The sequence below is a fragment of the Gracilinanus agilis genome, chromosome 2, assembly GCF_016433145.1.
Source record: "Gracilinanus agilis isolate LMUSP501 chromosome 2, AgileGrace, whole genome shotgun sequence".
Taxonomy (NCBI): domain Eukaryota; kingdom Metazoa; phylum Chordata; class Mammalia; order Didelphimorphia; family Didelphidae; genus Gracilinanus; species Gracilinanus agilis.
Window position 1 is genome coordinate 20448604 of NC_058131.1, and position 22979 is coordinate 20471582.

The 22979-nt window shown below is 33.9% G+C and overlaps 1 pseudogene; it reads left to right on the forward strand.

Moving 5' to 3' along the window:
- The window catches only part of LOC123233091, a 131997-nt pseudogene extending 110999 nt beyond the window's left edge, over positions 1-20998 (forward strand).
- Positions 20999-22979: the final 1981 nt, after the last annotated feature.

Consider the following 22979-nt stretch of genomic DNA (forward strand, 5'->3'; position numbering starts at 1 on the left):
CATTTGATGATATAACATATAATTAGAAATGAAAGATAATTTGCAAATTCTAAATTCAGTTTTTAGAGAAAAGTGAAAATATATCCCTGTACTCAAGAAACATGTCCTAATGGAGAAGATAATGTAAATAGCACATTTCATAAATAACACAGGTAATATTATTTTAGAATATATAATGGCAATGTTGGGCCTAGAAGAACCCAGGTGCCCTGTTTAAATAACCAAAAAATACACCAATGTTGCAACATCATTATAGCTCATTCTTATCTAGCTCTCACTATGTACCAAGCACTGAGGTAAACACTTTATAAAGTTTATCTCACTTGATTCTCACATCAATCCTGAGTGGAGGGAAGGTGCTATTATTATTCCCACTATACAGATTTTTTTTGGTCAAGAACAAAAAGGAGAGAACACATAGAATGCATGAGGATAGCTAAGAGAAACCTATCACTCTTCATTGGTATACATGAAAATTCTAAAATGTAGATAAAAACCTGAATGAGAGTCATATCAAATGGGCAGGTATGCATGAGTTGTGATCTGTATCAAGAGGACAAATTGATCAGGTGAATTAATCAACATTTATTTAATAATTACCAACTATGTGTTGGACACTTTTCTAGGCTCTAGGGATAAAAATTCAAAAAATTTAAAAGAAATCCCCACTCAATAGTAAACTCCCTTTTTGATTAAGAAGGTAGGATGATAAAATGGATAGAATTCTAAACTGAGAGTTTGGAACAATATGACTTCCATCACTTACAAGCTGAGAAACTCCAGATTTTGTCCATCCTCTATATGGAGATTTTAAGAGTACTAAGCTCAGTCATCACATCCAATCATCACATCACATCACACCCCATTGCTGGGGAGGAATTGTCCTTCTATAGAGCTTCATGAAATTGAAGACATCCTAGAACAGGGGTCGGCAATCTTTTTGGCCGTGAGAGCCATAAACACCACATTTTTTAAAATGTAGTTTTGTGAGAGCCGTACAGTGCTCACAGTGCACTCCTGTAACAGCGCCTGAAAAAAAAATTGACTTTATGGCTCCTGCAGAAAGAGCCATATCTGGCCCTCAAAAGAGCCAGATATGGCTCGAGAGCCATACATTGCCGACCCCTGTCCTAGAAGCAAGGCACAGAGCTAACTGTAATGAAGATAGATAGGGTTAAAATGGCCAATGCCAGAGAGTATTTTTCTCTTTGCTCCTGACTATGAGAGTAAAGCACCATGACACTCAAGTGTAGAGAGGCAAGCAGCACTATAAAGTAGAGAATAAGCCAAATTCAGGAACATTATAAAAACAGTAAGGGCCACTTCCCAAGATAAGAAAGAGCATCAGTTGTTCAAATTTCCAAATAATAAAAAGTTTATAAATGTAATAATATATTTCCTATAGAAAGTATTTATTGCATTCCTATTGTTATAAAAATCACTGAGTAATAATAATAGTATCTAACAACTATATTCTGAATACTCTGAGGTTATAGAACTCTTTAGGTACCTAAGAATTATTTGTAGAATTAAATGATCTCAAAAATTTACACAGCAACTTTGTGACACAGGTAGTATAAGCATTATTTACCCCAATTTTGGTAATAAGTAAACTGAGACTCAGAGAGTTGAAAAATAATTGAGTTAGAAAATGGAAGAGGCAGGAGTTAAAATTGGGTTTCTGATGCTTTATATACTTCATCTTGTTAAAGATCCAGGAATTCAATCAGTCTTCAATAATGATTTAGTAAGCATCTATTCATTAACAGGCATTGTGCTAGGAAGAGAGTTAAGAAGTAAACTAGGGCAGAGACAGCGTTTGAAGGCAGCAAAATAAATTGCTTTATTGATGGAAAATTTTCTTGACAGGAACACCTGAATTCAAATTCTCCATAGATTCTGACTTCCTGTCCAGAGGGAGATCATATAAACTCTCTCAGCCCCAATTTCTTAATCTTCAAAAAATGGAATAATGATAATAATAATAGCACTTATATTGTTTTAGTTATACTGAGATGAAATAACCCATGTCAAAAATTTTATGCACATTAACGTACTAGATACATACAAATTGTAATGATTATGTGATCCTGGATAAATCACTTTACCTTTTCTTCTCAGTTTCCTTATCTTTAAAATGAAAGTGTTGGATTCTGCTCTATAAACTTCTTTTCAGCTCTGAATCTATGATCTGGCAGCTATTTGGAAAAGGATCCTATTAGAAAACAACAACCACTACCACAACAACCCTGCTTGAATAACTGTTAAAAAGAAAGCTTAGGAATTGCATTCATCCATTCTAAATTGCTAGTTTCCCACTCAAACTGTCTTTGAGAGTATCTATATATTATTTGGCCAAAAGCTAGAGGATGTTAAAAAAAATCATTTATATGCTTTTATCTGCAATGTTTGATAGGTATAAGACAGTGCAATGCTGGGGGGAAATGAAAACAACCTAAATTCCTGAGATGCCTGGACTTGGGGGAGATACTCAGTTGCAGGTGATTTGATGTATTTCCATTTTAATTAAAGATAAAAATGCAAAACCCAGCCCTCCCAGACATTCTCCACATCTGCATTTCTCCCTTGAGAAGGTTACAGTACTGATATTTAAGAAAAGTCCTCTTCTATCAGCTCTGATTGGGACTATGAGTACCTTAGTAGGTGGAATAAAGAACTGAACCTAGTAGATGTGGATCATTCAATATCAACAAATCCAAATTTATAGAAGCAAAACAAAATAGAGAATTGAGAAAATCATTAATGAACTTCATAGAGGAGAAAAAACAATAATAACAGATTTTACTTCAATCATTTCAATGACTTTTCTTGTGTATGTGTATCTTTTGTAGGGGTAAAGGAAGTCAAATCAATTGTACAGATAATTATCTTATTTTTAAACTTTATATTCTGCTATAAACTTGTTCAGAATTTGAAGAATGATATTTGAGTCAATGTTGACTTTTCCCTTTATGATATTCACTGACTTAATTTGAGTATAAAATGTCTACATCACCCCTACTGATATGATTGCTGCTATCAATTATACTGTGATAATATTTTATATTTGTATCATACTCACTCTTCATTTTTTTTTAATCCATACTTTATCTCATTGAATCCTTCTTGCTATCATGTTAAGTAGACAGTGGGGATTATTATTCTTATTTTACATGGATTGAAATAGAGGCTCAAAGAGATCAAATCAGTTGTCCATAATCACCCCAGATAATAAGTCTCTGATAAGGGATTTATGCTTAGGTTATATGTCCTCATATCCACTGCTCTTTTTTTGGTAAATATATTTCATTTTACCAATTATGTGTGATAACAATTTTTCAAATACATTTTCTCAAGTTATTTGAACTAAATTATCTCCATCTCTTCTCTTTCCCTTCCTGGAGATGACAAACAATTAGATCTGGTTTATACATGTGTTATCATTCAAAACATATTTCCATGTTTTTGTTTTTTGTGAGAATAACCATGTAAGATCAAGATCCCAAAATGAAAACCCACATAAACTAAAGTGAAAGATATGGACTTTGATCTGTCTTCTGACTACCAGTTCTTGCTCTGGAAGTGTATAACATTCTTTGTCATAAGTCCTTCAGAACTGTCCTGGATCATTTCTTTCTTAGAGTAGCTAAGCCTTTTACAATTGATCATTCCTATTGCTCTTTTTTATTTTTTAAAGCAAGTTGCCTGGGAAAAAATAGTCTTCTAAAATTCAGGAGTCATTGACCCTTCTCTCTATTTCACCACTGAATTTCTGTATGACCTCAAGGAAATAATGTATTCTTTCTCTGACTTTTATTCCTCATCTATAAAATGCTGCCATTGAACTAGAAGGTTGCTAAGAAGTCATTTACTCCCTTTGTGTTTCTTTTTCTTTATAACATATTGGAGTTGAACCAGATGGCTGCCAAAGTTCATGAATCTGGAGGAATCTGGAGATGTTCACCCTTTTCTGTAGTTGTCCAGCAAATGAAATTCAGCAAGTAATAAACTCTAATCAGAGCTAATTCTTAGTATTATATAGCTAGCTTCTTAGAGAGAAGGCTTTATAAAAGGGATGATATTGAGCTTAGCTTTGAAGGATGCAGTTAATAAAAAAATATGATAATGGGAAGCATTCCAAGTAGAAGAATTAGCAAGGACAAAGACACAGTTGTGGGATAGACAACAAATGGCTAAGAACAGCAAATAGAAAAATCTAGAGTAATGAAACGAATTATTTTGAATGCACAGAGAAGACGTATGACTTAGAGACAATCTTTATCCTGAAGATATGGATTCATATTCATGACTTTTTTTACATACATTTTTTCCCAACAAAGTTGTTCACCTTGGAAACCTGTTGTAAATATGAGTTTGGCCAGTTATGAGATTGACACCCTCGCCCTCTGATTTTCAAGGACCAATGAGTGCTCATCAAATGCTTCTGAATCTTCATGTTTCCAAGGGATGTATGGGTTGTTCACAACTTTGGTGGGAGGACTTGTTGAGTCCTTTGTAAGGCTGTTCAGCAACTTTCGCTATCCACTTCTTAGCCAACTCTCATCTGGGTTGGAGAATCCATAGCATGCCTAAAGACCACAGCCTGGCAAAACTATCTCAGCAGACAAGCTAAAACAGTTTGAAAATAATTGACAGGTCACAAATCTGTAAGTGACTTAAGAGAATGTCCATCTCAAGCATTTGCAAACTTCTTACATCAGAATTGGCAGAAGTATGCATTTTGTGCCAACAACCATGTAAGCAGCTAAAGCAAGCATTATGGAATACCTAGAACTTGGTCAGATAACAAAGATGCCAAGGTCAAAGACTGCATCCCATGCCATCAACAGTTCTCTGACTTTGGTTTTGCCATTGGACTTTAGTGATGCAACTGTGCCTCACATTAATCCAACTCCATGATGTCATTGGTCTTCTTCGAAATGAAAGACGAATAAGAACAGAGACTACATGGAACAATGGAAATTGCGATGAACTTGTATTCCTAGAACTGTAATGTGATAGCCTGCTCTGCTAGTTTTTACTTACGTGTCCTTGAACAAGTTACTTAACATCTATTGTTTCATCTTTACAATGATTAGGTGGAACTTGACATTCTCTGACATCCCCACCAGTTTTAAAAATGATTCCAAATTCAAAGAGTTATGAAGCTCAAACGAGATAATGGATGTCAAGCATGTTGTGAAGTGCACAGGATTATATAAAAGTGATTGGTTGTAGTTATTAGCAGTATTAATTGTTGCTGCTGCTGCTGCTATTGTTGTTGTTAACCTATAGTTAAAAACTACTAGTATCCTGGTGATATTATTTCTTTAACTTTCTACTGCATTCCTACTGAGTTCAAGCATCATTTATAGTGCAAGGCAGGGGTATATTGGTAAACATTTAACTGACTTGGAGGGGGGTTTATGCCTACACATTTTGGATTTAATCTATATTATTATTTATTAGGTCTAGACAATCCATAAAATATTAATTAAGCCTTAATTTGTGCCTTCATTCCGAAGTGTAAATGCTAACATGGAAAATATAAAAGAGGCCCCTGGGTGGGAAAACTTGTTAAAATCAGCTGCAGCACATTGCTGTTCCAGTTCCTGCCATTTATTTCATGTACCAGACTGCTTATGAGGATCAAATGCAATGATATCTCCTTAAAAAGTACTTTATAAAATATAAAGTGCTATGTAGATCATAGTATCATAGATTTTGTGCTGGAAAAGGCATCAGTATCAACAAATTTCAATCCCCTCATTGCACAGATAAGATATTTAAGGTGGGAGAGAGTAAGGGATTAATCCAATGTTACCTAGGTAATAAGTTTCTGAGGCAGAATTTGAACTCAGATATTCCTTACAGCAAGTCTAACATTTTACACAACTGGCAAAAATGTGGTTTTAAAAGAAAGGAGAAAGAAAAAAGAGAGAGAGGAGTAGAAGTACTCTAAGAGTGATCTCTGGAGAATATACACATTTTGTTTTTTATTTTTTGAAAATGTGCTTAATGCAGTGTTCATGAGAAACACTTAAATTCTTATTGAGTTGAATTTGTTGTGAAGAGAGGAGATCAGAAGCAAAGTTATTTGCTAAACTTTAAAGTGCAATATGAATACTATGGAGGACTACAAGGTGGTAACATGGATAGAATACTGGAGTTAGAATGAGGAAGACAATTTCAGAACCTTCCTTAGCCACTTACAAATTGTATCACTTCAAGAAAGTTACTTAACCTCTTTCCTCCTTAGTTTACTTATCTGTAAAATGAAGATAATTATAGTACTTATCTTGAAGGGTTGCATCAAATAAGAAATTATGGACAATGTACTTTTCACAACTAAAGACATTCTATGAATGCTATCTATTTTTAACATTATGAAAAAAATTTTAAAAGAAAAATATAGCTCAGAACCTTCCCAACCACATACCACTGAAGTATGGAAAGTAGAATAAAAATAATGAATAAAAATAGATGAAAGTGTCAGAAATATGGAAGATGATAGATTAATTTGTAGGCATAAATTGATGATAGAGTTTCAAAGAGGAAGCATTAACAGAATCAACTACAATAACATTATCAGGATGAATGTGTAAAAAGGAAAGGTCTTTCGATTTGGTGATTAGGATGATGATGGAGATAGTGATGATGGTAATGATAATGAATTTCTATCATTAAAAGAAATTTAGTGTTCTCTTTTGTAAAAAGGAGGCATCAGGGTAAGAATCATATGATGGATGAACTCCTCAGGAATGTGTCTCAACCTTACCATTTTCATATTCTTGGGTCTCTTCTGGTTTTTATGGAACAATAAAACCCCACCTTCATTCCTATTTATGGGTCTGAAGCCATTTTGGTTGGAAATATTTCCCAGAAATAACCAAAGAATGGAGTTTCAAAAGAAATAACACCAAGATGGGGAATGCTTTATAGCTGCCTGTGGGAACCATTGTTCCCATCATCTAGAGAATTATAGAACTCCATTTACATGTGCCAGCCAATGTCTTTCAAAACAATTGCATAAAAAAACAAAAAAAAATCAATTTCTATACTGTGATTCAAAACCATATCTTTCCCATTGAAGTCACAGTGAGGAATAGGCAGTCCTTTATGGAAAATAGGCTTATATCCTGTAAAGAAACAGAAAATGACACACATATTGGTAAAATATTTCCATTTAAGGATTATTTTTTTCTTTATCTCTGGTATGCATCCCTGATGACCCTAAACAAACAATCTGGCCTTGGTAATGCCGGAATTGTTAATGGAATTTGTTCTCTGAAAACTCTAGATATAATATTCTTGTTGTACTGAGACAGAAGAGAAAGATCTCTGTAACTTGAATGTGACTCAGAGCTGTGCTGTACTAAGACCAGCATCTGCATGCTTGAAGAAACCCTCAGAAAACTGGTTGTTTTTTTCCCCCTTTGATCACAGTGCTCTTCTTCTTTGGCAACATAATTTAGATTTTTTTTCTATTTTCTGTTTGGCTGCCTGCCTGGTTTTCTGCCTCCCTCAGAGACCAACCTGCCCTAAGTTTTCCGTGTACCAATGGACAAGTGTAACAGGTTTGACCAAATTCATTGGTTGAACACAGAAGAAAACGACAACTTCCCTGAGATCAAATGGAAAGGTAAAGTGCTTAACATAGTAACTGACACATAATAAGTAATTAATAAATTTTTCCCTCTTATTTGTAGAAGTGCTGTGAATTAAAGCAACTCTGAGTAACCACTTCATATCTATCAGAATGAACAATATGACAAAAAAAGGAAATTATAAATGTTGGAGGGAACGTGGGAAATTGGGACACTTGCATTATTGGCGTACGTGTGATCTGATCCAATCAATCATGAAAGCAACTTGGAACTATGCATAAAGGACTCTAAAACTGTGCTTACTCTTTGGTTCATCAAAACCACTGTTAGATCTGCACATGAAAAAGATTTTAAAAAGAGGAAAGGGCCTACATTTATACAAAAAATATTTATTGCAACTCTTTTTGTAGTAGAAATAATTGGAAATTGAGGGGTTGTTCAACAACTTTGGAATGGCTGAACAAGTTTTGGTGTAAGATTGGAATGGAATGCTAATGCTACTATATTATAACAAATAAAAAGCAGAATAATTTTGGGGGAGGGTGGGGAAACTGGTAAGATTTAGATGAACTAATGAAAAGTGGAGTGAGAAAAGCTAGAAAATTATTGTACATTAACAGCAATATTTTTTATAAAGAACTATAAATGATCTAGTTATTTTCAGCAATAGGTTGAGCCAAGAAAATCCCAAACATTAATAATGGGAAAAAATAAAATTAAAAAAAAAACCTTACTTCAGAGAAAGAACTGATGGAATTGGAATACAGTACCAAAGCATACAATTTTTCTTCTTTCTTTTTCTTTGAAATATATGCCACAAAATGACTAATATGGAAAAAAATATTTAAATGACTGTGTATATAAAATCTGTATTAATTTGCTTAATATCTCAGGGAGTGGGGTGGAGTGGGAGGAAAGGAAGAAGGAAATATAGGAAAGAGAAAGAGAATTTAGCACTCAAAACAAAAAAAAGAGCTTAAAAATTGTTTTTATATCTAATTGGGGAAAGTAAACATAGAAAATGCCAGAGAATCTATCACAAAAAGTAATAAAAGCAATTAATGACTTTAGCAAAGTTGCAGAATACATAATAAACCTATAAGTCATCAACATTTCTATTTACCACCAACAAAGTTCAACAACAAGAGATAGAAAAGGAAATCAATTTTAAATACCAGAAAAAATGTAAAATAATGAGGATACACTTACTAAAACAAAAACAACAACTATATGAACACAATTACAAAACATTTTTCACAAAAATAAACTCAGACCTAAGCAAGTAGAAGACTTGCTTATGGAAAAGCCAATTCAAAATAATAAAAATGATAATTCTTCCTAAATTGACTTACCTATTCAATGTCACACCAATCAAACCCCACCCAAATTATTACCTATAACTAGAAAAAAGAGGAAAATTCATCTGGAAGAACAAAAGATAAAAACATAAAGTAAATTAATGAACACTAAATTAAGAAAGGAGGCCTTACCATACCAGACCCCAAAATATACCAATAAGAGGTAATCATCAAAATAATCTAATACAGGCTATAAAACAGAGTAGTGGTTCAATGGGATAAGCTAGGTAATCAACACAGAGTAATTAATGACCCTAATAATCTAGTATTCAATAAACCCAAAGATCCAAGCTATTAGGGGAAGCTCTTAGTATACTGCAAAAACTGGAGAAAACTAGAAAGCAATATGACAGAAACCAAACATAGTGCATCTTCCATCATACTCCAAAATAAAATTGAAATGGGCACTTGACCTAGAACAGTGATTCCCAAAGTTGGAGCTACTGCCCCCTGGTGGGTGAAGCAGTGATCCAGGAGAGGGGTGATGGCTACAGGTGTATTTATCTTTCCTATTAATTGCTATTAAATTTTAAAAATTAATAATTTCCAGGGGACTAAGTAATATTTTTTATGGAAAGGGGATGGTAGGCCAAAAAAGTTTGGGAACCATATATATTCTAGATTCTAGAATTACCATAAATAAATTAGGAGAGCATGGAAAATTTTACCTGTCTGACTTATGGATAAGGGAAGAATTTATGACTAAACAAGGTATAGAAAATGTAACAAAAAAGTATGGTGAATAATTTTCATTACATTAAATAAAGTATTTTTGTTCAAACAAAAGCAATATAACCACAATTAGAATTGTGGGAAATTGGGGAAAATATAGCAGAGTTTCTGATAAAGGTTTAATTTATATATGGTGAACTGAGTCAAATTTATGAGACTACAAAGCATTCCCCAGTTAGTAAATGGTCAAAGCATATGAATAGGCAATTTTCAGATGAAGAATTTAAAACTATCTATATTCATATGAAAGATTTTTCAAATCACTTTTGATTAAAATAATGGAAATTAAAACAAATTTGAGCTATTACCTCATACTTATCAGATTGGATAATGTGACCAAAAATAAAAATAATAAATGTTTGGGAGGATGTGGGAAAAGTGGGACACTAATACATTGTTGGTGGAATTGTGGACTTAAACAATAATTCTGGAGAGGAATATGGAATCACTCCCAAAGGGCCATAAAACTGTGCATACCCTTTGACCAAGTAATACCATTACTATATGTACATTCCCAAAAAATCAGAGATGGGGGAAAGGACCTACTTGACTGTAATACAATACTATTTCACGTCAGAAATTATAAATTGCATATTAACTGAAGCAAGGTGAAGAGAGCATTTTATATAAATCTTTCCAGGTTTTTCTGAACTCATTCTGTTCATAATTTCTTATTGGCCAATCATTTTCCATTACATATACATCTTTTTCAGCCATTCCTTAAATGATAGATACCTCTTAATTTTCCAATTTTTTGCCACTAAAAAAAAGCTGCTAAAATAATTTTGTATGAGTAGGTGTTTTCCCTTGAACCCCTATTCATTCTTACTGTAGAGAGAATAGATTCAGTTCTCAAAAAGACTTAATAAATCTCAAGTAAATTATTTTTGATCATTTAAACTTTATTTACCATGTAAGATATTTCCGTAAATTTTTTTAAAAAAATTTTGAAATACAAAAAATACTCATTTGAATTTTCTTACATTAATGTACCAAATATGTTTAAAACTTGGCCCTATCATCATAATGAACAAAAAAGTTCTTATTTAATTTTTTAAAACTTTTTAGATCCTTTCTAATATAATATATAAATATAAACAGAAATATATAATGTATAAAAATATAAATATTTTATTGATTGGTTGAAATATATACACATACAAATTATGGGTTCCTGTCCTATCCTGCATTAATATTTGTGTGCATATGCATATATGCATATCTCTCTCTTTTACAAATATAGATGCTTTGTGATGAAGTTTTAAGTTATATATTTAGAGTTTTCAGTTTATTATTTGTATTTTTTTAAATCATGATCCTTCATGAAAAGTCTCATGAATTTCTCTTTCCCAGAATTGGATCTACTAACAGAGTAGGCAGAGGTTTGTCTATGAAAACAAGAGATAAATAGAAACTTCTGTTAGTAGGATAGAGGCAGTAACTGGACCCAGTATTTCATTGGTGTGAGGCTGAAACTCCTTTTACATGAGATTGCTATCTTCTTCACAATTTGTAGTCTGAGAGAATTGCAGAAAATACTGAAAGTTTGTAGGAATTACTCAGGAATAAGAGTATGTGTTATAGGAAGGATTTAAATTTCTTTCTCCTGTCTCCTAGGTTTTTCTGTCTCCTTTCTGTCTTTCTGTCTCCTGGGTCAACTCCCTCTTTTAATATGCCAAACTATTTCTCCTGTGTCTAAGAAGACAATTACCTTGGTAATGGCCAAGAGAGAACTATAAATATATACAATATTTTATATAACATGATTGTTTTATTCTCATGGGTTGAAATCAAGTTTTCATGAACCAAAGAAGTACCAAAAACTTTGATAAGCTTTATGATTTTTAATAATGGAGTTAAAGTAATTAATCTGTGTGAAAAAAAATGATTCAAATAATCAGATATCCAGGATTTCCTGGTATTGTAGAAAAGGATTAGAATAAGGGTTAGGTACTAGGATCCAATCCCTAATTGTAATACTAACTAATGGGTAGCAAGCCACAATACTATTGCCTCAGGGTCTTCATTTGCAAAATGAGCCACAAAGATGAATTCCAACAGGAAGGTAGGTTGCACAGTGGATAGAGCACCAGGATCTGAAATTAGGAAGACTCATCTTCCTGAGTTTGAATTTGACCTCAGATATTTACTAGATTTGTAAATCTGGGCAAGTTATTTAATCTTATTTGCCTTAGTTTCTTCATCTGTCAAATGAACTAGAGAGACAAATGGCAAGCCCCTCCCATATCTTTGTCAAGAAAACTTCTAATGGGGACAAGAAGAGTCAGACACCTCTGCAACTGAACAACCACAAAACAATGATGCATACCTCATTCTGACAAGCATCTAGCCAGATAAATCAGACTATTTCAAAATCCAGTGGACTACCTTTTGCTAATAGCTTTGAGTCAAGCTCTATAAAAGGTCTTGAAGGTATTCTTTAAATATGAATTGGAATAAACTGTCATTGAACTCCTTTCCAACTCTGACCTTTTGAATTCTGTAAAATAAACATCAAACTTCTTACAAGTGTAATACTCCCAGTATTTGCTGTGTTCAAGATTTCCTTTGTCAGCAAAGAAATAAATTTTGGAAAATGGAGCATAAGGATGTCATAATAATGTTTGTGAGAACCATATTCAACAGGAAATTCTCATTCATTCATAGGCTTTCTCTCTTACTGTGTGTGGGGAAATGAAATGCAGATAGTGGCTCAGTGAATAGATTTCAAACCCTGGCATCAGAAAGACCTGTATTCAAATCTGTCCTCAAACAACTGGGTGAGCCATTTAGCCACTGCCTCATTGTCTTGATCTATAAAGTAGGAATAAAAATGACATCTATTATAGCCACACTTTTTATAGTGGCAAAAAAAATTGGAAAATGAGGGGATGCCCTTTAGTTGGGGAATGGCTGAACATATTGTGATATCTGATGGTGATGAAATACTATTGTGCTGAAAGAAATAATCAACTGGAATATTTATATATGAACTGGAAAGACCTCCAGAAAGTGAGGCAGAGCAAAAGGAATAGAACCAGAAGAACATTGTACACAGAGACTGCTACATTGTGGCACAATCAAATGTAACAGACTTTTCTACTAGGAGCAATGTAATGCAAAAGGTAAATTCCGAGGAACTTATGAGAAAAAATGCTATCCACATACAGAGAAAGAACTGTGGGAGTAAAAATGCAAAAGAAAAACATATGAGTGATCACATGTTTTCGATAGGGATATGATCGGAGTTTTGGCTTTAAAATATCACTCTAATGCTAATATGAACAATATGAAAATAGGTTTTGAACAATGATACATGTATAAACCAGTGGAATTGTTGTCAGCTCCAGGAGGGGGGAGGGAAAAGGGATGGGAAAGATTATAAATCATATAACCGGGGAAGAATATTCTTAATTAATTTTTAAAAATAACATCTACCTCCCAGGGTTATTGTGACAATTGAATAAGATAAAATTTGTAAAGTGATTAGCACAGTGCCTTGGCAAGGAGGTATACCATATTATTAACTATTATTAAAGAAAATAAGAGGCAATATTAATGATAATATGAAAATTCCTCAGAACAATCAAAAGAACCGAACATTAAATGAGAGACTTTATAGTATACAGAAAGGCCTTAATCAAGACTTCTGAGTTAGATTTAAAGTCCAGTTTCCAGCCTTAGTTTTCTAAGATCATTAAGGGTAAGACATGCTTCTAAGATAGCTTCTAAGGATCATTACAAAATGTTCAATCTTTAGTCTATTTGGCTTTCCTTTACCCTATCATTACTTAATTTCTTTGGTTCTTAAAGGCTTTTCTGTTTCCAGCACATATTCTTCTAAGTATGAATACTTTTTGGAAGGTTAAATACATAAAGCCTTTCATTTATCACTACTCTTGTAAGTTAATAATTTAGTGTGGATCAGTTGACTATGAAGGGCAAGAATGGTAAAGATCTTGAGTAGATTATTGCTGGAAAGTAGGAAGGAAAGGTAATAATGGAAAGATGAACCATGATTTAATATTTTAAAGAGCCAGGTTGATTCCTAAAAAGACTGGAGAAAACATTCTTCTTCCTTTCATTGAAGAAATGAGGAATTATACATTTGAAGTATAGTATATACTTAAAATATTTATTTGTTTAACTGTTTTTTAAATTTAATTTTAAAGATGTTATATAAGATGGATTCCTGAGTAGGATAAGGTTAAGTCATGCCTTTGAAATGAAATGCAAATTTTTTTTCTTTTTTTTCTTTTTTATGTCTTATCTTTCTTCTGTTTTAATAACAAATTTCTACATAAGTTTTCAGAAGTTTTAGGATTTATGTTTTCTTCCTGCCATCTTCCCTCCCCTCCCCCAGAGCCCACAATCTATCCAATCTAGGTTATATATGTATCATCACACGCAAAAAATTATATTAATCATTTTTGTAAGAGAATAATCTTATTAAACCAAAACCCCAAATCATATGCCAAAATAAAGAAATCATAAATCATGTGTTTTCATCTGCATTTATACTCCAAGTATTCTTTCTCTGAAGGTGGGAAGAATTCTTTTTGATAAGGTCTCAGAATTGTCCTCAATCATTTTATTGTTAGTAGCAAAGTCTATCACATTTTATCATCCTGCAATATTGCAGTTACTATGCATGAAGTTCTCCTGGTTCTGCTTATTTCACTCTGCATAATTTCATGTAGGTCTTTCCGTTTCTTTCTGAAATCATCCTATTCATCATTCCTTATAGCAAAATAGTATTCCATCAACATCATATACCAAGTTTTGTTCAGCCATTCCCCAAATTGAGGGACATTTCTTTAGTTTCCAATTCTTTGCCACTACAATCATTGCAGGTATAAATATTTTTTGTACAAACAGGTCCTTTCCTATTTTTTTATACTTTGGGGAAACAGACCTACTAGTGGTATTAACTGGATCAAAAGATGTGCATTCATTTATAACCCTTTGGGCATAATTACAAATTTTCCTCCAGAATGGTTAAATCAATTCACAACTCTACCAGTAATGCATTAGTGTCCTAGTTTTGCCATGTTCCCTCTAGCATTTTTATTTTTCTTTTTTGTCAAATTGGCCTATCTGCTAGGTGTGAGGTGATACCTGTAACATGGAAATGGCAGGGTGGAATTCCTGCAAGATACAGGATCAAACCTCACTGAGAATTCCAGGGAATCCCCCCCCCCCCGGAGAACTCTGGGTGAGGGGCAGTTAAAGCAGTTAGGGCAGTCCTTCCCCTTCCTCTTTTATCAGTAAAATGTCAACTTTGGGTAGTTGTGCTGGGCTATTATTTTTGGGAATATTCACAACCTCCATAAAGCTTTTTTCCTTTCAGTTGCCAGCCCAAGAAGTCAGATCCTCTTTCTGTCCCTGATAGCTACTAGAAGTCAAGTTTCTCCTATCTTCCCTAGTCAAATCTGTGGGGAAATAAGTTGAGAAAGTAAATATATTAAGGAGATAAGCTTTGCCTAGCCTTCCCAGAGATTATCGGATCAATCCCCATTTCCAATTGATTTCTAACTGCTTGTTGGGAAGGCAGAGAAGGAGCACTGAGCCAGTTTATGCCACTCCCTTCTCATTCAAGCCTGTGTGTGTGGGAGGAGTGAGTCCAGCTGCTATAGATATCTGACCATCTCTTCAGCTTCTCACAAAACACTGTTAAAATCAACATAACATACCTCAGAGTTGTTTTAATTTAATTTTTTTTATTTAAGAGAGATTTATAACATTTTTCATATAGTTATTTATAGTTTTGATTTCTCCATCTAAAAACTATCTATATTATTTGGCCATTTATCAATTGGGAAACATCTGGCCCTGGGGATTTTTTTTCTTGGAGAATTCATTAATGGCTTATTAATCTCTTCTTTTGAGATGGGATTATTTAAGTATTCTAGTTCCTCTTTTGTTAATTTAGGCAATTTATATTTTTATAAGTATTCATATATTTTACCTAGATTATCAGATTTATTGTCATATAATAGAATGAAATAACTACAGATAATTGCTTTAATTTCTTCTTCATTAGAAATATCACCATTTTTATTTTTGATAGTGATAATTTCATTCTCTTCTTTCTTTTTAATCAAAGTAATCAATATTCTATTTTGTATTTTTATATGACTAGCTCCTACTTTTGTTTATTAATTCAATAATTCTTTCACTTTCAATTTTATTAATTTTTCCTTTGATTTTTAGGATTTCGAATTTGGTCTTCAACTAGACATTTTTAATTTGTTCTTTTCCTATTTTTAGTTGCATGTCCAATTCATTGATCTGATTTTTCTCTATTTTATTGACATAAGAACTCAAGGATATAAATTTTCACCTGAATACTTCTTTATCCCATGAATTTTGATATATTGTCTCTTCATTGTCATTTACTCAATGAAATCAGTGAATGTTTCTATAATTCGTTATTTGACCCACTTGTTTTGAAGAATTATATTTTTTTAGCTTCCAATTAATTTTTAATTTGGCTCTCCATAAACTTATTGATTGTAATTTTTATTACACTATTTTCTGAAAAAATTGCACTTGTTATTTCTGCTTTTATGTGTGTGTTTGCAATGTTTTTATGCTTCATTACATAGTCAGTATTTGAATATGTACCATGTGCTTGTGTAAAAGAGGCTGTATTCCTTTTTAACCCTATTTAGTTTTCTCCAGATATCTATTACCTCTAAATTTTCTAAAATTCCATTCTCTTCCCTTATTTCTTTATTATTTATTTTTCATTAAATTTATCTGATTCTGATAGAGGAAGGTTGAGGTTTCCTACCAGTATAGTTTTACTGTCTATTTCTTCCTTAAGCTCCTTTAGTTTCTTCTTCAAAAATCTGGATGCTATACCATTTTGTGCATATATGTTAAGTACTGATATTTCTTCAATGTCAGTACTATTTTTATCAAGATATAATTACTTTCTTTATCTCCTTTAATCATATCTATTTTTGCTTTAGCTTTGTCTCCAATCATGAGTGCAACTCCACCCTCTTTTTGGTTTCAGTTAAAACCCATTAGATTTTGTTCCAGTCTCTTTACCCTGTATGTCTACCTGCTTCAAATGTGTTTCTTGTAAACAACATATAGTAGGATTCTGGTTTATAATTCATTCTGCTATCTGCTTCCATTCTATGAGAGAGTTCTTCCCATTTACATTCACAATTATGATTACCATCTGTGTATTCTCCTCCATATTGATTTCCTCTTCTAACCCTGTTTTTTTCTTTATATTACTCTCCCTTACATTACTCATTGTCCCACCACCACCACGACCCTTCTTATTCCTCTTCTACTTCTCTATACGGTCTTTTAATCACCACACACACACACACACACACACACACACACACACACACACACACACTTCTTCCTCCTTTGTATCATTCCCCTGTTCACCTGACCCATTTCCTATTCCCCTTCTACTTCTCTAGATAAGATAGGATTCTTTATCTCACTGAATCTAACTCTTCTTTTCTCTCTGAGCCAATTCCAAAGAGAAGAAGGTTTAATATACTTTGCAACCCTCAAGTTCTCTGCTACTGTAATAGTATACCATACCCTGTGCCTCTTCATATGACATAATTTACCTCATCTTACTTCTCTCTTCCCAGTTTTCTTAGTCCAATATTTTTCAGCCAAATTTCTTTGCATATTTTCCTAAACAGCTTACTACCACCTTCTGTCTATATATACTTCTCTTGACTACTATGATAATGATGACGATTTTAAGAGTTACAGATATTATTTCCCTATAGGAATATAAACATTTAGACCTTATTGAAGCCCTTAATTTTTTTCTCCTTATTGTTTATCTTTTATTACTTCACTTGTATTTTATATTTTGATATCAAATTTTCTGTTTAAGTCTGATCTTCTGAAGTGTTTGGACATCTCCTATTTTATTTAATGACGATAATTTCCCCTGAAAGAATAAAGTCAGTTTTGATTGACAGGTGATTCATGGTTGTAACTCAATTCACTTGCCTTCTGGAATATGATATTCCAGGCCTTCTAATACTTGAATCTAGAAGCTGCCAGATCCTGTGTAATCCTGACTGGAGCTCCATGATATTTGATGTGTCTCTTTCTTACTGCTTACAGGATTTTCTCCTTGGACTAGGAGCTTTTGAACTTGGCTATAACATTCCTGGAAATTGTCATTTGGGGATTTATTGCAAAAGGTGATCTATGGATTCTTTCAATTTCTATTTTATCTTCTTGTTCAAGAATATCAGTGCAGTTTTCTTATATAATTTCTTGTAATATATTGTGTAGGCTTTTTTTTATAACTTTCAAGTAGTCCAATAATGCTTAAATTGTGTCTCCTTGATCTGTTTTCTAGGTCAGATTTTTTAATCAGATATTTCATACATTCTTCTATTTGTTTTCATTCTTTTGACTTTGTTTTATTGTTTCTTGAGGTCTTATGAAGTCATTAGCTTCTATTTGCCCAATTCTAATTTTTAAAGACTGTATTTCTTCCATGACCTTTTGATCCTTCTTTTCCAATTTGGTCCATTTTACTTTGCATAGAACTCTTCTTCATTGGATTATATTGCCTCTTTTCCCAGTAAATCAGTTCCGTTTTTAGGAAACTCTTTTCTTTATTGGAGTTCTATGCTTCTTTTCTTCCCAGTTGACCAATTTGATTGTTAAGCTGTTTTCTTTTTATTCATTTTCATTTCTTTCCACCATTTTTCTTTGACCTGTCATTTGTTTTTTTTTATTCCTTTTTTAATTCTTCTGGAATTTGAGACCAATTCCTATTTTTCTTTGAAGTTTTGCATGTGACTGCTTGGATCTCATCATCCTTTGTTTGTTCTGTGTTTTGCTCTCTGTCCCCATAAATATTTTCAAGGCTTAAGTGTTTATTTTACTGTTTGCTCATTTTCCCAACCTTTTATTTATTTATTTTTTGGCCTTGGGACTGGTAATTCTGAACATTGCTTTCTCATTCTGTCTCCTCTGTTGATGGCTTTCAGGGCTTGGCGCTACGAGTTATTTTCCCCAGTGGTTAGGTTATCATAGTAACATAGGCTTGAAAGGTCCCAGGATTATGTACTTCTGGGCCTTATTGTGGACTGATTCAAGAGCCTGGGACTTCAAGGGCTTGGTCTGAGATATGCTTTTGTTGAAGTAGCCCAGGTCTCAGGATCCCAAATTTAACTTATGCCTAGATACAGAACCTGGCCCAAGTAGATGTGGGAGTGGTTGGCCAGTATGCCTCTGTATGCAGTTTTACTTCTAGTACCCCATTATCCCATGAAAATCAATTCTCTCTACCTACCTTTCAAGTTCTCTTTAGTGGGAAACGTCTCTAATTTCATTATGCTATTTGTTTTTGACTCCTGTCATTTTGAGGTTTGGAAGAATTGACATAGAAGTTTCAGCTATTGCTCTACCGATCTTCCCTCCTGTCTCCACCCCCTGAATGCATTTTTTAAAGGAACAAGTTTAAAAAAATTGAAAAATAGATCAAGTGAACTCTAGACAGAAGTATAAATTTGAAAATATCACAACTAGACACTCTTTTTACTTTAAAGTAATTGTTCTCTTCCCCAAAGAGGTTATATCCTTGTGTTATTCAGTGGCCAAATGTGTCCTGAGATGAAGACATCACAATTCCCAAAGAATGATGATTTTCTAAGTCTTCTCTTTTAAAGTCAAATATAACCATGAAATACCCTGGTTTTGTTTGCAATTATTTAATAAATGATTATAATTTTAGATGAATTGTCATTTTTAGTTCTAAAATGTTCTTTCCCTCTAATATCTTCCTCACCCATTGAGATGGAAAGAAATGCAATAGTTTACAGAAGAAGTTGTGCAAAATTTATATTCAGTATGTAATTTTCATAGAAAAATAGGACCTACTCTTTTTCTTCTCATTTTGCTTGCCATATGGCTTGGGATCTGGTCATCCAAAAGAACACCATGGGCCTTTGCCTCCCTAAGATCATTGGAAGAAAAAGTAGAATCCACAGTTCTCTTTGCTACCAGAATAGTGAAGGCTATTTGGGGAGCTCTCTAGACCTCTTTTTATCTGGGTATCTGGGAACTTCAGGTCCTGCCTCTTCCTGCTCTATCCAGATTGAACAACACTATGGAGGCCTAAGTAGAGCTCAAAATCAATGGAATATTGTGAAATTAGAATCTCTTACCCTAAAAAGTATGATCCCCAGTGAAGCTATGATCCCTATCAAAAATTATGATTCCTACAACCCCATTCACTTCCTTTCATTACATGCTGATGGAGACGGGATATAAATTGTGTGGAGTTCCATTTATAACTTTTTTTTTCCTTCCTGTACATCAATGGTCGGCAAACATTTTTGCCTGTGAGAGCCATAAACACCTGTGGAAGGAGGAGGATGGAGGCTGAAGGAGCTGGAATATGGGGCAGGGGCTGAAGGGCCTCCTGGGGCACATCCTGGGGCTCTTCCTGGACTGGGCAGTCAGGAGGTGGAGCAAGATATGGCTCAAGAGCCATACTTTGCGAACCTTTGCTGTAGGTGTTTTTGGGGGGTGGGCATTTTGAACAGGTAGAAAATAGTCACGTGGTTCTATTTTGTCAGATAATAAACTTTAAAAAATATAAAACTTCAAGTATTCAACTTTAATTTTAATTTTACAATATAGGCCCTCCAGCTTCAACAAGAAGGCAGAAGAGGCTATCACATCAAGCCCAGCTCATCATACATGGAACAAACTTTTTTTTTTTTGTTAGGTCATTAGGGACAAAGCTAGCTGCAACTGTATTTGACCCTCTCTAGGCAGAGAATGCTATGTCAAGAAAGACTGTGCCTTTGACCACTAATAAAAAGAAGACAAACTTGAACCTGGATTCAGACCTGTCCAGAGGCAGTAGTAGCAACTCTCCTCATATCCCTAGGAAGAAAAATAAATATAAACTTAACAGCCGCTTATAGTCCTACTATGATAAGACTTTCTTTGGCACACAATAGAAAGGACCTATCAGTGAAGTACCATGGATAAAGAAGGAAGGAATTCCAAGACTATGGCCCCTCATCTGGAGCTCACCATCAATGCCCTGGTGTAGTCATTCACTACTTTCTAAGGAGACCACACTTTGGGCTTACCCTGTAGTTTCCTCTGTGCCAAAGAGGAGGAGTCAGACATCTGGCAGAAGTCCTTGGATATGCTGGACTCTCCAGGCCCGCTCAAAAAGGGGCATTCCCAGTCACCCACCTGAATCCCTTCTCTATAGGGCATTCCCCTGCCACCAATATGCCCCACCAGGGCAGGCAGCAGCAGGCTTGAGTTCAGACACCTGCAGTGATTTGCTAGAGCCTTTTGTGACACCCAATGCTCATTTCATCAACTTCTCAAAACCAGCTATCTCCTGGAAGTATTCAATCAATTTTCCCTCTATTAAATTTAACTTTTCTAAAATTTCATTCACTTCCTTTATGTATTTCTTATTTATTTTTTGGCTAGATTAATCTAGTTCTGATAGGGAAAGGCTGAGGTACCCCATTATTATAGTTTTACTGTCTATTTTCTCTTTAAGATCCTTTAGTTTTCCCAGAAGTATTCAGACAGTCTGGAAATGACTTGTGACTCCTGCCTTAATGTCAATAATTAGGGTATGAGATGAGACAGGGCCATAAGTTTTATGCTAGGTTTTCATCTTTTCCCTGCCTAGAGAGTTTCCATCAAGATGACGGAAAAGGAAAGGGGTATCTCCAGACTCACAGTCAATGAGAACAGTCCTAAATAATTTACATGCATAGACCATATCAGCCTTAAGGAGAGTCAATGCATTATCCATTATCTGTGAGAGATGGTTTTGGTCATCATTCTACCCTGTTCCCTTTTTTCAGCTTTGAAGTAAGTCGCTATGCTTCCCAATAAACTCTATGGTTATAAACATATGAAAAAAATGGGTTTTCCAATGTCCCTATTTTAAAATTAATTTCTCTTTCTCATATTCATCACCATTATCACCATTTATGTCATCATCATCATCATCATCATTATTAACATCATCTCCACATTTATAGAGTGCTTACTGTATACCAGGCACATTACTAAGCACTTAACAATTATTCAATTTAATCCAATTTGAGTTGTCTCCTTGCTCCTTTCTTTAAATTATTCAACTTATCCTTCATCTTTTTCTCTTGAGATCCTTTTCCATCTCTGCTAAAAATATTTGCCTTCAATTTGTTACTTTTTTCTATCAGATTAATTCTTTCCCCTCCTTCATGTTCTAAGTCATTCCAAATGTCTTTTCCTCAAATTCAACATTTGTCCTCTTCCATAATTTTTCACAGAGAACTTCATAATTCTATCATCTTCAAAATCACCTTGTCTTACTTTGACTCCTTCTTCAACTCATAGGAAGCCAGAATTATTGATATATCATAAACATTTCTATTGCTACTGTAGCTAAAGTATTGCCTTTTCTGAGTAATAACATTTATTTAAATAAAATATTGAAGCAGAGACATTCCATTGAAGAGAGAAAGCATTGTTAGTGAATAGATAATGAAAAGTCAGCATCAAATCCAAAAAGCACTTAAGTTCAAATTGTACCTCTGATATTTACTGGATATGTGTTCCCAGGCAAGTCACGTAACTACTTTCAACCAGTTTGCTCATATGTAAAACAGGAATAATTACATCTACTTTAATGCGTTGTCTTGATAATTAAAACACGTTACATATAAAATGCTTTGCAAACAATCAAGGAAATTATTATATATGTCCAAATAATGATTATTATTATTATATGATTAATGACATAACACAGCCATGCCCTGCTGCTATCTCTAAAATACAATCAACCAAATATATCAAGAAAGGTAAATCCAATTATGTATATTTGTCATCATGGTAGGCCAATGGGGGAGCTATCTGAGGACAGGAGAGATTTTCTGAATTCTCTCACTTCACAATACTCATAGAGACAACTAGCTCCCAGACATATAGTAAAGAAATTGAGCTGCAGTTATTGTTTATGGCTATTCCAATTTCCCTCTGACAATTGGCATTATGATTTCCAGATAGGTTCCTGTGCCGGGGGAGACAGCATGCAGGCATATCATTTCAGAGTGAGATATGCACTTGCCATTTTTCCCTAAGAAGCTGCTATAAAGCACAGCATAATCACTTCCTACTGATGATTTACATTCTAACATCTCATGTGGGAACAGTCCCTGGAAGACAGCTCATTTTTCTCCCCCTGCAAATCGACACCCTGACTCGAACTTTGGCCAGGGGCAATGTACTTGGCTTT